We start from the raw sequence: 16,245 nt of genomic DNA on the forward strand, positions 1-16,245 counted from the left end.
TTTGAAATGTTAAATTTTACGTACATGTCAGTTTTTAAGAGTTTTTGAATAAAACTCATAAAATTCCTGTAATGCCTGAGATTTTATTACGGTAATTTGAGAATAATTATCGATAAATTGATGTGAGGATAGTCAGATCAAGTTGAGAGCTAATTTAAAAGGCATCAAATTGAAAATGGAATAGCAATGCATGTACAAGAATGGTCGAGCAGTGTATTACGCGCACATGCGCGAGAGGCTTATTGCGAGGACAGAGGACCTCGCGCATATGCGCGAGATTGGGCGCGCATATGCGCGAGGAGATGTCTTGATGATGGCCAGGTCCAGAGAAGTTGGCGCATGTGCGCGGTGTTGGGGCGCGCATATGCGCGGGCTGTTGAAAAGCCAAGCGCCGAGACAGAATGTCTCGCACATATGCGCCGGTGCTGGCCGCGCATATGCGCGAGACGTGCTGCACAAACATGAAGCCACCCGTACTTTGACATGCAATAGATATATATATATATATATATAGAAAAACGTCTTCATTCCTTCCCTCGGACCAGCAAAAGTCGAAATAGTGGTAAAGAAAATCCCTACGCCTTATTTTTCAGAAATTTGAAGTTTACGGAAGATCCGTCCGTCCGATTTTCAATCCGACTTCAGTACTGTGTTCCTATCGACGCAGGCTCCAACTGGACGTAAGTTTTGTTACGTTTTGATATGTTTTGAAATCATGCTATTGTCAGAATGGAATAGGATTCAGATATGATGTTCTTGACATGCTAGACATCATAGAATCGAAGTCAGATTAAGAAACAGATTGATTACGGATTTGTTATGATTTTTCATATTATATTGATTGGTATTGGACAGATTTGGATTATGGTTGGATTACAGATTATTTTGGATATTGACTATAGATTGTAACCGTTATCTATTGATATGGTATTTACGGGGATATTGAGATTGTGCCGTTATGTCGATGATTTGAATTAAATTCAGATTAATCAGATTCAGTATTGAATTGAGAATGGAAGGTTGATATTATTATTCTCGATATGTCCTTTCAGATTTACCGAGACAATCTTGAGTTCAGAACTTCCGTTTCTTCAGACCGAGACTACAAACGAAATGTATAAGTCAATGTGGTATTGGGAGATCGACACAAGTAGGATATACTTGTGTTTCCCTAAATCACATACTATTTGTTATTAATTGCATTGATTTGATTTGATATGCTTGTTCTATTGATGTATAGAGAGCATGTGTTTAGACGAGTGATCTTGTGACAGAAGTACCTGATAGTGGCGGGATCGCCACGGGCACATTGCACGATGTCACAAGATAGTGTATTGGCGATAGTGCCACAGTCTGTGACGGATAGGTCAAGACACTGGATGTTTGGTTATATCGACGTGGATAGAATCGGAGTTTCTTCTATTACTGTTGGTCGATATAGGAATACCATCGTCTGGAAACCGGGATCCCTAGACTAGGATTGAGTCTAGTCTGAGCCGTGGAGTCACGAGTATGATTGATAGTTTGATATTAATTATGTTTCAGATTTTGATATATATCTGATATCTGCTTCATGCTTTATATTAATTATATGATTGCATGTTTCATTGATTTATACTGGGATTTATTCTCACCGGAGTTATCCGGCTGTTGTCGTGTTTGTATGTGTGCATGACAACAGGTGGGACAGGTTCATGGTCGAGGAGATGAAGAGAGAGATCGTGATTAGAGTGGAGACTACGGACTGGATCTGAGATAGGGTTGAACACTTGATATTTAGTAGTTGAACCTTAGTTTGTAAATGATTGTATATAGTACAAAACTTGTACTTGACTTTTATACTGATATGTATAGTAGAGTGATTCCATTACGTTCCGCATTTGATATTATATTGAAAAAAAAAATTTAGACCCTGTTTATTATAATTGATTAATTAGTCTCAATGACGATTAAGAACATGATTAGCGTCCGGGTCCCCACAATTCCAATCATATTTTATCACAAAGCATTTATTTTTTTTAAAAAAATTTGCATTTTTTTTATAATTTGCATTGTAGACTTTTTTTTACATAGTTTTATGCATTTTTTTTTTGAATGGAACACTAATAATATTAAACAAAATCATGAAGAATCACATTCAGAAATAAATAAAGCTAAATATAAACTTGATCTTCAAGACTAGACAAAGAAACAACAGCTTTAGCTAAAGTATGAGTAGCATGATTCGCTAATCTCCAAACAAAAACAAATGATAAAGATTGGAAATCCAACACTTGTATTTTGCAATCTTCCAAAAGAAGGCAAACTGAAGAGGAATCCGAAATCGAGAAATATAATCCATGAACAATTGATTGAGCATCGCATTCAATTAAGACATTGGAGAGGCAAATCTTTGATTCAACTAAAGGCTTCCCTAATTCTTAGTGCTTCGGCTACCGAAAGATTTCTAATATTAGGCAAAATCCCATGAATAGCTCCTAGAACATATCCGAAATGATCCTTTATAACACAACCATATCCAGCATGAACCGATATGGAAAAAATTGTTGCATTAACATTATATTTCAAGAAATGTTCTGGAGGTTGAGTCCACCTAATAATATTGAGCTGATTAGAAGTAGTAGGCGAGTTCAAAGAGATATTATGAGCAGCTTACCATTGAGATCTAATATCCAAAGCTGTCTAGAATATTTTGATTGTCGTTGTGCTCTTTTGATTCCGCACTATATCATTTCTGTTCTTCCAAATACACCACAAAATGACCGCCGCTATCTCAACTTCCATGAGTGAATTATTTGTAACCAAAGAGTTCCAACAAAAGATCCCACTAAACCAACTTGACTACCAATTGATGTAAGATTTCCACACATTACGAGATAGAGGACAAGTTATAAGAACATGAAAATCCGCATACAAATCATCACGACATAAAGGGCACCACTCGGGACCTGTACTCGGCGTACACCTAAAGCATTCCTCGTAGGAAGACAAGATGACATAGCACGCCAAACTAAATTACGTACTGACCGGGAGGTGTAATCGCCAAACTTTATCCCAATTTACTATTGTGGGATTAAGAATTGGTTCTGAATTTTGCATCAAAATTTTGTATCCACTCCTGATTGTATAGCTTTCTTTTGCATTAGCAGCCCACATCCAACGACTGATGTTGGTCTCTCTCGTTAAAAAATTCTTTCAACAAATAAATATCCCAATCATCTGCCTCGTTAAGACGCAATGAGCTGACAGATAATTTTTGTAATTCTGGGATACATTCTGAAACAATACATGGATTATGCATATCAGGCAACCAAGGATCAACCCATATTTTAGTTTGTTGCCCTAACCCAATGCGCTTAAAAGCTCCTTGGCAAATTAGTTCCTGCGATGCCATAAGACTATGCCACACATAGCTAGGATTGGCTCCCGAGCGAGCATCTAAGAAAGCGTCTTTAGGAAAGCATCCGGCCTTAAAAACTTTAGATGTCAATGAATAATGATCAGTAAGGAGTTTCCACCCTTGCTTGGCTAAAGTGATATATTATACTCATGAACTCTTCGAAAACCCAATCCACCAGCTGTCTTTATTCTACTGATTTGTGCCAAACTTTTCCACCTGACACCACCACAATTCAGATCTCCTTTACCCTACGAGAAAGAGTTCATCATACGCTCTTAACTCCTCGCAAAGGATTCGAGTAAGATAGAATACACTCATAACATAAGTTGAAATAGCTTGCACCACTGTTTTTAGTAAGATCTCTTTACCTGCTCGAGACAAAAAAACAATTATATTGATTTTGTTGGCATGCGTCATTTTCACGATATTCATGTTGCCAATTCCAAATTCGCCGATTTTCAAAATGAAAATTTAGTATCATAACAAAAAAAAAAAATTGGATTTCCAGGATATTAAACCCAACCTCTTGAATTCAACAAACATGTCCGGGTGATCCACCCTCACTATTGTGCGACCATCAATCAACAATTAAAATGTATAATTGCCATGTTAAACAAAGATCACTACCATCATGAAAACATTGATTGAAGCACAGTGATATAGGCATAAGTCATATAATTTCTTATTAGTCCTTGAGCTTGCAAAGTTCTTTGCCAGAAAATATGTAATCAATCCATGGAAACAATTATCTATAACTTGAAATGTTGGCATCTGCACGGTAATTAATTATTGAACTTCGTGAAGTAGGCACAAAATAGAACTAATGGAAAGAGAGGAGAGAGTTAAAACCAAAAAAAGATGGAAAAAAAAAATTAGATCATGTATATTTACCGGCAGATTGTGGCCTGCAAAAATGGATTGCACAAGTTAACAGATTTTTACACGAATCTCATTTGACAAACTACAGGACACCCTGTTTGTATAACAACACAATATACAGCAAACAAGTTCACTCGAGCTTGAACTAGATCTGGGGCCGGAGTTGGAGATGGATCATTCAGGAATCGCACACTTGAGCAGGAATTTGTTCATTTAGAAATGTATCGTCGAAGATAATCAACCAGAGCCGGATGCTTCAGCTTCATAAGTGCCTTCACCTCATGTTTCCTTTCCATTTCTCTTGAAATGTTTAAATTTCCTGCAATTTCCCCAAGTGTTCTGTCTCCTTTGCCATCAAGTCCATATCTTTGTCTAATACCCAAATTCTCTTTGGGCTTCAAAGAATCGAGCTGTCCAAATAGCATATGAAAATTGTGTTTTGGCCTGGTGATTTATACATATGCATCAGCCACAAAGAGTATAAAGTCAGAAATAGAGTGGTATACGGCATGGCCGGTCCAAGGAAAATGGAAGAGGTGATTAAGTATATTGAGGGACACAGGATTCACATGTTCAGAATGTAAACACATTAATATCCTTTGAATGCAAGCTCAACCAGATCAATCAATGCTCAAGAAAGAACAACAGGAAATGGATGAGATTTGGACATTGTCTGCATCATGGTACGAAAAGTGCATGTTCTTGGAGGATAAAATTGTCTCCACAAGTGTTTCATTACGACTTATAACGACAATTAGGATTACGTAAATTATTTAAGACCTTTCAACAAGGCAAAAACATCGAGGCAGATGAAATGAACTCTTAGCAAGGCAAACAAACAATCTAGATCAAAGTTGACTCATTTCTTCGTATCACGAGGCAATGGAAATTGAGACTCGAAGTTACCACATCATCTGAAGCAAGCTTGAGAAGTTCTGGCTGCCTTCTCTTATCTCCTTCAACATCGTCAACATCTGTTATCCCATTAATGAACTCTTCTTGGGTAACTGCATTCCGAGCCTGGAGAGAATAGATAGGTTTGGAAGCCCTCATCACCTCTTGGTATCGTTCTGGGGAAATGCCAACTCTGTCTAGAATTTCTTTCTCTACGGGCCGTCTTTGAAGCTCAAGTGACAACTCTAGCTTTGTCCTCTGGATTTCTACTCTGACCTGCATCAGAAAGTATTTCAGTTTTTACAGTAGTTTGATGTAAAATTGCAGAAACATTTGTAAAAAATAAGCCAAGATAGCAGTTTGATCCACATGCATTATGTCCTGCAAGCTCAGTCCCATAAAAATTGGCCTTGATGAATCCTATTCAAAGTATGATTTTTTAACAAAAAAGGCCACAAATGAGGTAGCAAAGCAACTCATAATTATTTCACAGTTCAAATAGTATATTTTCTGTTCCTACGAAGGCAGTAACGAAATTCATGGCTACAGCATTAAATCATGAGACACCAACAAGAAAAAGAGCATACCGACTCAAGGCCAAAGGAGACCTTAGTGAAACTTGAAAGCGTCATAGACCGAATAATTGCATGCCTGATCCAAAAGAGGCCATATGTTGAGAGCTGGAACTTCCTATTTGGCTCAAAACAATCAATAGCTATTATAAGCCCCTTTACTCCAGCTTGACAGAGGTCTCGGAATCTTGGGCCATTCACGAATCTTGAAAATATTTGTTCATCACAAATAAAACAAGTCGGAGGTTGCGCTGCAACCAATAAAAAGAGTAATACCTTCAGTGAGGTTTTCTACCCCATAAAGCAAGCTGAAGAAAAGTTTACGATCCACATGATGGACAGTAGGAGCAGTTAGATCTTCAAAAACTGGCTTAACCCACCCCCTCTTCCACCCATCTGAAGAAAAACTAATTACCTTGGCAGCTCGACCAACTTCCATTTCTTTCTTCAGCTGGGCATTAGTGATATTTGTTGTCTCTGCTAATTTGCTGTCATTAAGTTCTCTACCCAGATCATTTTGCATATCCTCCTTTACTTGGAGAATTGTCATTAAGTTCTCTACCCAGATCATTTTGCATACCCTCCTTTACTTGGAGAATTGCCTAATGGCATTAATAAAAATTTATCAGGCCAGAAATGATAAGTGGATCAAACACAACAGAAAATAAATGCTATCGTGTTCAAAATGTCATTGTTTTTCACTAAGTTCAGAGCATTTGCACCTTATTTTTCTTAACACCAATGCACTCACCTTCATGGGTTGCATTAGCTTAAATAACCAGGCATGCTCATTACAAGGAAGAACTGGTGGGATCTTCATTTTCTTCCAGTCTAAGCTAACCAAATCGGTGGATGAGGAATAATCTCTAACAAGCCTATCAATCTTTTCCCTTTCATCATTCGTCAATTGTTTCCTTTTCTGAGACGAGATAATCTGTTCACGTTCTCTTTTCGTTCTAAGAGCAATCCTATTTTCAAGGTTCAATCTTTTTGTCCTTGTCAGCTTACTCCTGACCAAAGTCAGCGGTTTTATTCTCTGACACTTCTACAGCATCTTCAGTCCTCTTTCCTCTTGATCGCCTTCTTCTCTTCGTTATTTGATCTCTGACTTCCTTGTCAGAATATCAGTTGCAGGACTATGCTTGTATATGTGCTCTAATTTTGCAGCAGCTTCATTATAATCTAACTCTGTTGCAATTGACGAGGCTTGATCTATTGTGACATCTGGTACATATTCTGATCCCCTTTTCACAGTTATAAACCTCTTTTCATCTAATTTCTTTGTCTCCATGGGTAAAGATACAGATTCTAGAGGTGCAACGAGAGCAGTATTTTTACTCCTATCAGTTTTGAATGCTAATATAACAGGTGTTTTAGATAAAGATGTACAAGTAGAAACCTTGAGCTCAATCCCAATGGATTCCTTGCGGCAGAGCTAGAAACAGTCACAACTCCCATGCCAATGTTCTGTGATCCGCAGTAAATTGCCAAATAAGATTAGTTATCGCTCAGATCATGTGGCAAAAAATATACAATCAATATGCCAAGGTAAATTAGCAAACATAACCGGAGCTAAAATGTTGTGTCACCACGAACAAATTCATCCAAATTGCAGACACCGAGTAATCTCTGGACTAATATAATATTAAATTTGAAATAAAACAATGACTACTCCAACCAGACCACCCAACACCGAAAAAGGAAACAAAACAAAACAAAACAAAACGATTTTCGGCGCAATTTATTAATTAAACAAGAGGTTTCTGCCCAAACCTACTAAAATATAAATTCTTCAACCCCAAATCAAAATCTTCAATACATCTTCAGCATTCAGAAATGCCCCTTAAACAGCAAACTTGACAAGCATCGACTTGCAGAAGTACCTGAGTAAGTGAAGGATCGCCAGTCGCCACGGAGATCCTGTCCGCTGGCGATGTAAAATCCCGGCAACGAATGTAGCGAAGAAGAGAAACTCAGCTGAACAGAACATTTTCTGTGCAATTAAAATTATTATTTTAATTTTAAAATATAAAATAGCTCGGATTCCGTCGTCCACACGCCTTTCGCAACGAATCTCTACGGTTGTAAATGGCGGTTCAAATAACCGACGGAGCAGATCTCTTGTCCACGTCAGAATGTTTTCGAGATGTGGCAAGATGCAAGTGGAAGGAGATATATGTAACGGTAGTTTATGGATTTATTGCTGCCATGTGTTTGATTCTTATTTGTTCATAAAAATTAATATTTTTTTATGGATGACTCAAATAAAAGATCTGTCTCATAAAATATGACTCATGAGACCTTATCACACAATTTTTTGCCTTAATTAGTTTCATAGAATTCAAAATGATTCTCATTTTTTAGATAAATAACATAGGACGTTAATTAATTAATGTTTATTTCTTAAATATAACGAAAATTTTGGTTCAATTTTTACAATAATTGTTGGACTAAAAAATATATATTTTATCCATGTTTTAGTTTATATTTCATCATTTATCGTCATATGTCATAAGTTTCGAACTACGCAACGAGGTGCATGTGTTTTTAGTTAAACTAGTTTGACCCCCCACACTCCCAGTAAAAACATTTTTTTAAAGAAATAAATACCAACCTTTACCTATATTTTTGTGCGACATAAAATGAATGATAAATTCAATAAATCGGTAAGTCACTTAGCAAATTTTGTTTCAAATGTTGATTTTGGAAGTTGTTTAAAAGTGCACCACATCGATTAAAGATGTCAACATATCCATGTTCGAGTAGGTACTCAGTAAATCGACTTGTAGTTTGTGATTTATTGACTTTTATGTAAAAACGATATTTATTTTAATGATATTTTATGGTTTTATACAGTTATGACATTTACTTTATCTGTATACGCATGTAAATTGCGTAAATAAAACTCTTGAATATACAATAAGTACTATGAGGTATGTCTTTCAACGTAGATCATGAAATTCATTAGAAAGTGAACTGGATATTCTAAAGTAGTTGATAGTCAATTCAGCTATCTAAAATAAGGATAAAAGTCACTCGATCTCAAGACTAGCATCTGTGATATAAACATCATGTTTCATTAGTATGAGCATGAAGATATCTATTCATACAAATGGATACTCATTTGATGTCTGAACAACGCTCCCTCAAACTTTCTAAGTGATTATCACTTGTCGACTGGATTAGTCATCTGTTATGGTTGCACATCATTAGTCATTTTACTTGGGACAACATGGAAGCTCTGCATATTAGCATATAATTTGACTCATTATCGACTTCATTGAGGGTCATTAGATGTTGAGGTTAGCTGTAGTTTCGAAATACGTAGGTGTCAATGCATTGTAATCAGATATTCACCGCTCACCTACGGGTGATGCTATCATATGTAATCTGATGAATTAATAGTGCAACGAGTCTCTGACCAGAGCAAGACATGTACTGTAGGAAAATGTATTATTCTAGTTTCATATATGTTATCACTATTATTACTCAAATATACATCAAATCGTTATCGAATTTATTTGTAACTCTCGTTGCACCGATGATAGCAAATTTGATTGGGATATATGAATTGAAGAGACCGTACTATACGTTAACCATAACATACTAGTTCTTGCACTACCGGTGATACCTAGAGGATCATGAGGCGATATTACTAAACACTCTTACCATGATCCGATTGATGCAATCATTGAGTTATTAAATATGCAAAGCTTACAACAAATAAGCTTTAAATATTTATAATTCGTATGAAATATGGAAAAAAAAAATTAAAAAGAAAAGCAAGGAAAAAATTTATATGCGAGCATGCATGGTAATCAGGGGTAGTTTTTACCTTCTCAAATAAGATAAAGTAATATTCATGAAAATTCTTTAAAAAATGAAAGCTACACGTGAGCTGCCAAGCTGGGTATAAACCATATTTTGATTCTTTTTGGCTTGTGTGGTATTTGATCGCCTCAATTTCTTCGATGAAATCAGCTTTTGGACTGAAAATAAAAACATGCTTTGCTAAGTAATTAGAAAGAGAAAAACAAGAGGTTGCCCTTCTCACCTTGATCACGAAGGCAAAGTGCTACACAAGTAGCAGTTGCAGCATTTTGAAGTTGGTGAGAACCAAGCAAATGTAATTTCACATCAAATAACTCAACAAACTGCAACATAGATGCAGAATTCGTATGAAACATGCAAAATTTTTAAAGAAAACGAAAAGAAAAAATTTAAGGTAAAAATTCATTGAAGTTGGCATGAACGACAATGCAAAAAGGAATTAAACCAAATATTATTACATAAAGCTTACCACACAAAGGTCCCTTTTAATTCAGAGCACCACATCACATAACTGTCTGGGCATCTGAGATACTCTAGAAATACCTTTTAGGATACTTCTATTTCCAGGATCCGACGCTGATATTACAGGTGAACATAAAGACATTGCCCTATCAATAATCATATGCTCGATGTGTGGAAGAGGAAGAAACGTCCCACCTAAAACAAGCTATTGCATTATCCAGTTAATCATATTTGAGCACTGCTACTCAGCACAAAATATTAGGAATTAGAGTATTATGATCCAGAGAACATGATAGCTGAAAGAAGTTGAATACGAGAACATATATTCAAGGCATTTGTTGAAATATTGAAGCCAATAGGCATGAAAGAGATCTGAAAGTTAATGTGATAGCATCGATGAGCAAAGAAGAGTCGTAGGGGCAAGACAAATACTCAAGTTGTGTTGGTAACATGTCTTAAATAAAGTCCCCAAGGAGAAACTAGAAAACTAATCCAGAACCAAGAAAAATATGGGGCAAGAAAAACACCAAAATTGTGCAGGTAAAATTCATTAAATACAATTGCCTATGGGACCCCTGAAAACTAATCTAGAACAGAAAAATATGCTGTTTTAAGAAGGAAAAGAAAAGAACCAGTGATTACAACTACAAGAGTGATTACAACTACAAGATACATAAGCATAAATCAAATAAGTGTTCTTAATACGGCACATAATCACACGGACACGGTTCAACTTAGATTCCATAACAAAGCCATAAAACACCCCAGAGTTCAGAGCACATAATTTCATGATCAAAATACTCCCACAAACTGCAAGGGCTATTTCAGAATCGAAAGCACCATGCCGCAGATCATGCATGTGAATTGAAGCAATCCATACATGATACAGAAAGGCATGAAAAACCACCTAACTGGGAGTCCATATTTAATTAATCTAGATTTTTGTAGTGTAATACTTTCCAAAGAACTCCCAAGTGCTGCTAGATGCTCCTCGCCAATATTTGCGATGATTGCTACTGCAAGATCAGAACTAGTGATTACATTGGTTGCATCTCGTGCTCCACCCAATCCAGCCAGCATATTCGATGCAGAAAAGAGAAAAACACAACGAACTTAGAATGGAACATTTTAAACAATCCTAACTACCGGGCTGTTGTACCCATTACTTATCGAGCATAAAACCTCACAAAACTTGGTGATCGAATTGAAAATGGTGGAGTGAAAACATATTATTTTAACAACTTGCCAACAGTGACTTAAAAAACATTGACATAAGAAAATAAGTAATTAGGCTTTGCTGGATGTGTATGGGTTACGATGATATGTCAATAGCCTACCTCAATGACTGCAAATTGAACTTTTGGCAAAGAGGCAGAAGGCAAAGGCAGTGAGAACCTAGGATTTCAAATGAAAGATAGGAGCACTGGCATAAAATATTATTGGAGTCAATAAGAATCAACAAGAGATCAGTCGGTACCTCAAAATGACTAAGATGACCCTTTTCAAGTTCCACCACGATACCAAGATCCTTTTTTATTTTCTGGAAATGAGAATTCAATTTTTTTCGCTGACACCGGCTCTCCTGTTTTTCCCAGTGTTATGCGCTCCCTGATAGTTCGTATATGTGGACTGATCGAATAAATAAATCCAAAGGTCAAATTATGCATAAACTACACAAAAGGATCATCAGCCACAACAGCTAACACTCGTAATTATGGTGTCATGCATCATCCATCAACATAACAGAATCTACCTCGTGTAGCAACCAACAGAACCCTTTCCCTTTTGTTTTAGCAATATGGAAAGACTACATCAACGTCAGTCCGTTCAGAACACAGATACGTACCATAAGTTCGCCAAACAAGAAAATTAGCAATGGCAGTGATAAAAACAAATATGTGGACATAAACGAGCATTATAAGCTTCACAATCCTAGATAATTGTCAATAAAATAATGCCCTGAGTTACGTTGCCTCAAGTAGAATGAATAAAATCCAAAAAAAGGGCTAAACCCAATTAAAACTGTGATTGATGTCACAAGAAATGGAGAAGAAGATGCAAATCATCAAAACTTGATAAAAATGCAACCTTGAACTTGAATTGAGGATTGCCCAGTTGCTGCAACAAGTGTCTCATCATACCCAAATCAAACCCGTTGCCAGAATCAGTGCCGGCATTTTTAGTAGTTCTTAAAATTTTCCATATATTCCATGAAGTCTTCAGTTCTGAACTATCTGAAGATGCAGCAGGAAATGCTCGACGGATAGAGTTGAAAAAATCTCGGTATTCATGAAAAAATATCCGAGGTGATTTGAAAAGGCTTGAATTTTTCATTTTCGCGATTGATTTGTCGAGCTTGCTGTGGAAGGGCGTTTTATTATATTATTTATTTAAAAGTTTTAAAAAAGACTCCTATTTAAGACATCAATAACTCCCTACATTCTTTCTAAACTTCATCTTTAACCTCTATCCTTTCATTTCTTTGTTTTAGCTCCCCAATATTTTAAAATTTCCAAGAATACCCTTATCTTCTTATTTTAGTAATTGATTTTTCTTCTTAAACATAAAGGCCCATCATGCTTCCGTAAAATAAATTAAATCTTTTACCTCTTTGACCGGAGTACTATCGGGTTATATCCACCGTATTTTACGAACTGCTCCTCACAGTCCAACCACACGATCGCAACCGATGGTTACCGACGCAGATTCCTTCAACAGCACTTGGCGCAACCCTAATTCGTTTCCTACCTTATGGTGTACAGTAAAAGATAAAATTTTGAAAATAATACATGAGAGAGGCTAGAGCCAAAATCTCTTTATTCAAACACAAACATTTATTATTACATTGAAACCTCCTGTAGAGGAGAAGAAACTTGTTTAGCTACTTATAGTAGCCGAACTTGAAAAACACATAAACTAGAAAGAGAAATATTACAATTTATTTGTTGAAAGAAATGAGGAAAATGTTCGATAATCATCACTTCTTTCTTCTTTCCTTATTTATAGAAGGCTTCTTCGGATTCGAAATCCGGACTTTAAATCTTGATAAGCCTTTACAGCTTGCATATGGACCATTTAGTGGTTGAACGGTCCTTTTCCACCGATTATTGGTGGTCCTGTTTTCCCCACTCACATGGTGGTCCTCTTTTTGTTAGTGGGTTTGGTCACTTGTCTCTTTTAATTTTGTCGAGGAATTTTAGGCTTTTTGTATCCTCGAGGAAAATGTGAATGTGGTCCTTCCCCACTTGTCCTTGCTTCGGTAAAATGTTTTCGATCAGATCTCAGTTTGAAACCTTTACCGAATTCCGGTTCTTTCTGATTCTGGCATTCAGGACAGATGTTTTCTGACCATCTTCCTATATGTGCCATATTACAGAACTTTCGACGAGTTTCTTTACTGGCCGGTAGCTTGCTATTCCACAAAAGATTTCTTTTCTTCTCGAATAAATCTTCTGCAAAACTTGTTGTTTTTTCTGTCATGGTGTTTAACATGAATGATCCGTTCATCGAATGATTATAAAATTTGAACGGAAACTTGACTTTGTCCATCTCGGTTAGACAGAGCCATAGACCCCAAGCTCTTCGTGTAGACATTTCGTCTTCAGTAATTAAAGCAACCAGGGGGGTTTCTTCTGTCAGAGGGTCCTTGATGAATTTCTGAATATTCGTATCTGGCCTTCTTAACTTGATGAAATGAAAGGCTTCGTGAGAGCCTTTCCCTGCTGGTTCTGGTGCTGCACTAAAAAAATGTAGCTCCAAAACATCTCCTCTGGACAAATAATCATTATTCGCCCAANGCCATAGACCCCAAGCTCTTCGTGTAGACATTTCGTCTTCAGTAATTAAAGCAACCAGGGGGGTTTCTTCTGTCAGAGGGTCCTTGATGAATTTCTGAATATTCGTATCTGGCCTTCTTAACTTGATGAAATGAAAGGCTTCGTGAGAGCCTTTCCCTGCTGGTTCTGGTGCTGCACTAAAAAAATGGAGCTCCAAAACATCTCCTCTGGACAAATAATCATTATTCGCCCAAGTCTCATGAACAGCTTCCTGAATCCATTTCGGTAGTCCTGAAATTTCTGGAAAGCTGGGTGATGTGGTATAAACTGAGGCAAGAGCCCTGAATTCATACCAGGCTTTGACCTCCTTGGGATATGAATTAGGTTTCATCCATATCCTAGGATANGAGCTCCAAAACATCTCCTCTGGACAAATAATCATTATTCGCCCAAGTCTCATGAACAGCTTCCTGAATCCATTTCGGTAGTCCTGAAATTTCTGGAAAGCTGGGTGATGTGGTATAAACTGAGGCAAGAGCCCTGAATTCATACCAGGCTTTGACCTCCTTGGGATATGAATTAGGTTTCATCCATATCCTAGGATATTTCCCTGAAACATCAACCCTATTGGTAGCTGGGTTAATGCCAATCCTTGTTTTCAATTTCTCCCAATTTTGTTGGTAAACCTGAAATGGAGAAATTGTAGCTTCATTAGTACCAACCTTAGTTTTGCCTTTGTCAGTACGAGGCCTAAGGTTGATCTCTCCCTCTTCATTCCCCGAGGTGGAGGGTTGACTTGAAGACTCGAGATTAAAATCTGGAGTTTCAATTTTTGTTTTGGACAACTCATCAAAAGATGATCCCGTCTTAACACTTGTGCTCGGGGTATTTTAATTCCCTGCTCCAGGTATAGAGTCCTGTACTCGAAAACTCTCCATTTGGGAAACCAATGGTTTCTCAATGCCTTGGAGGATAGGCCTTTGCATTACAGACCATAACTGAGTATATGCCTGTAAGCATCCTGTAATTCGATCAGAGACAATTCTCTTATCAGCTTGTTGTAGTATTCCCGCAACCTCTGCGTTTACGACCAACTTGTTAAACTCGGTTTGAAGCATTTCAAGGTGTTCCCTCAAATGCCTCTGCATCTTGATCATAGCATCAATGCCAATGTTGTCCATCTCTTGTTAAAAAATCTGCAAGAATATTCTCGTGAGATTTAATTATCACAAAATCAAAAATATAATTTTGACATAATGTTTGCCATCGTAATAATCTGGCCTTCTCAGGTTTAGATTCAATTCTANCGTTTAGATTCAATTCTATTCCTTAAAAAAGCTTTCACCTGTGTGTTATCAACTTTCAAAGTGAATTTCTTTGTAAGTAAAAATAATGGCCATTTTTCAAAAGCCCTTTTTACTGCATAAAATTCCTTCTCGTTGATATGTCATTTTATGGCTTCTGCATCTGAGAATAAACCACTACAATACCTGCATGGTTGTTCTCCATCTGGTGTGAGCTTAGTAAGAACTGCTGCCCACCAATGATCACTGGCATCTGTATACAATACCAGATCATCTTCATCTTGAGGAATGACCATCTTTGGAAGATTCTTACAAATCTCCTTTAATTGACATAGTCCCTTTGTGTGTTCATCCGTCCATATAAATCTAGCATATTTTTTCAATAATGGACTAAAAACTTTCCTGTGTTTTGCTAGGTTCTTGATAAACATCCCAGTAAAATTAACAACTCCTAAGAAACTTTGAAGTTGCTTCTTGTCTTTGAGACTTTCTGGAAAATACTGAACTTTTTCCACTATGTGTTCTTGCAGAATAATTCCTGACTCATCGATTTCAATTCCAAGGAATTCAATCTTTCTTGTAGCAATGACTGCTTTCTTTTCAGATAAAATCAGTCCTTCTTTTTTACAAACATTGGAGAAAATCTCCAAATGTTTAACATGTTCATTTATATCTTTAGACGCTATTAAAACAACGTCAATATAAACAAACATAAACTTAAAATAATCTTTAAAAGATTATCCATCTTTCTTTGAAATATCTGAGGTGAATTAGCCAATCCCATTGGTAATACCTCCCAAATATAATGTCCTTGTGGCGTAGAGAAGCTGTGAATTTCTTGCTTTCTTCTTGCTTCCTAATCTGGTAAAATTCAGACTTACAGTCGAACTTAGAGAAATATATTGGCATTGCGTATGCAACTTATTAGATGTTCTCTACTAGGTATAAAGTACCCATCAAACTCCAGAATCTTATTAATTTCTTGATAATTAATAAATAATCTGGGTTTTACTCGTTTTATCTCACCATGATTTCTTACCAGAAAACCTGGACTGCTATATGGTGACATTCCTGCTTTAATTAAACCAAGGTCCAAATGTTCCTTGATTATAATCTGCATATCCCTT

At 36.7% G+C, this 16,245-nt stretch overlaps 1 long non-coding RNA gene and 1 pseudogene across 2 annotated transcripts; both read right to left on the reverse strand.

The window, feature by feature from the left end:
- Positions 1-4,272: 4,272 nt before the first annotated feature.
- LOC140982561 (RNA polymerase sigma factor sigE, chloroplastic/mitochondrial-like) lies at positions 4,273-7,588 on the reverse strand (annotated as a pseudogene).
- Positions 7,589-9,538: 1,950 nt separating this feature from the next.
- Positions 9,539-12,392, reverse strand: LOC140983452 (uncharacterized). Of its 2 annotated transcripts, none has more exons than XR_012176432.1 (5): positions 12,127-12,392; positions 11,516-11,667; positions 10,046-11,433; positions 9,800-9,899; positions 9,539-9,734 (listed from the first exon to the last, which is right to left on the reverse strand). It is a non-coding gene; the product is annotated as an uncharacterized lncRNA (long non-coding RNA). The 2 variants fall into 2 exon arrangements; XR_012176433.1 differs by having other exon boundaries at positions 11,792-12,392.
- Positions 12,393-16,245: the final 3,853 nt, after the last annotated feature.

The sequence above is a fragment of the Primulina huaijiensis genome, chromosome 8, assembly GCF_012295235.1.
Source record: "Primulina huaijiensis isolate GDHJ02 chromosome 8, ASM1229523v2, whole genome shotgun sequence".
Lineage (NCBI taxonomy): Eukaryota > Viridiplantae > Streptophyta > Magnoliopsida > Lamiales > Gesneriaceae > Primulina > Primulina huaijiensis.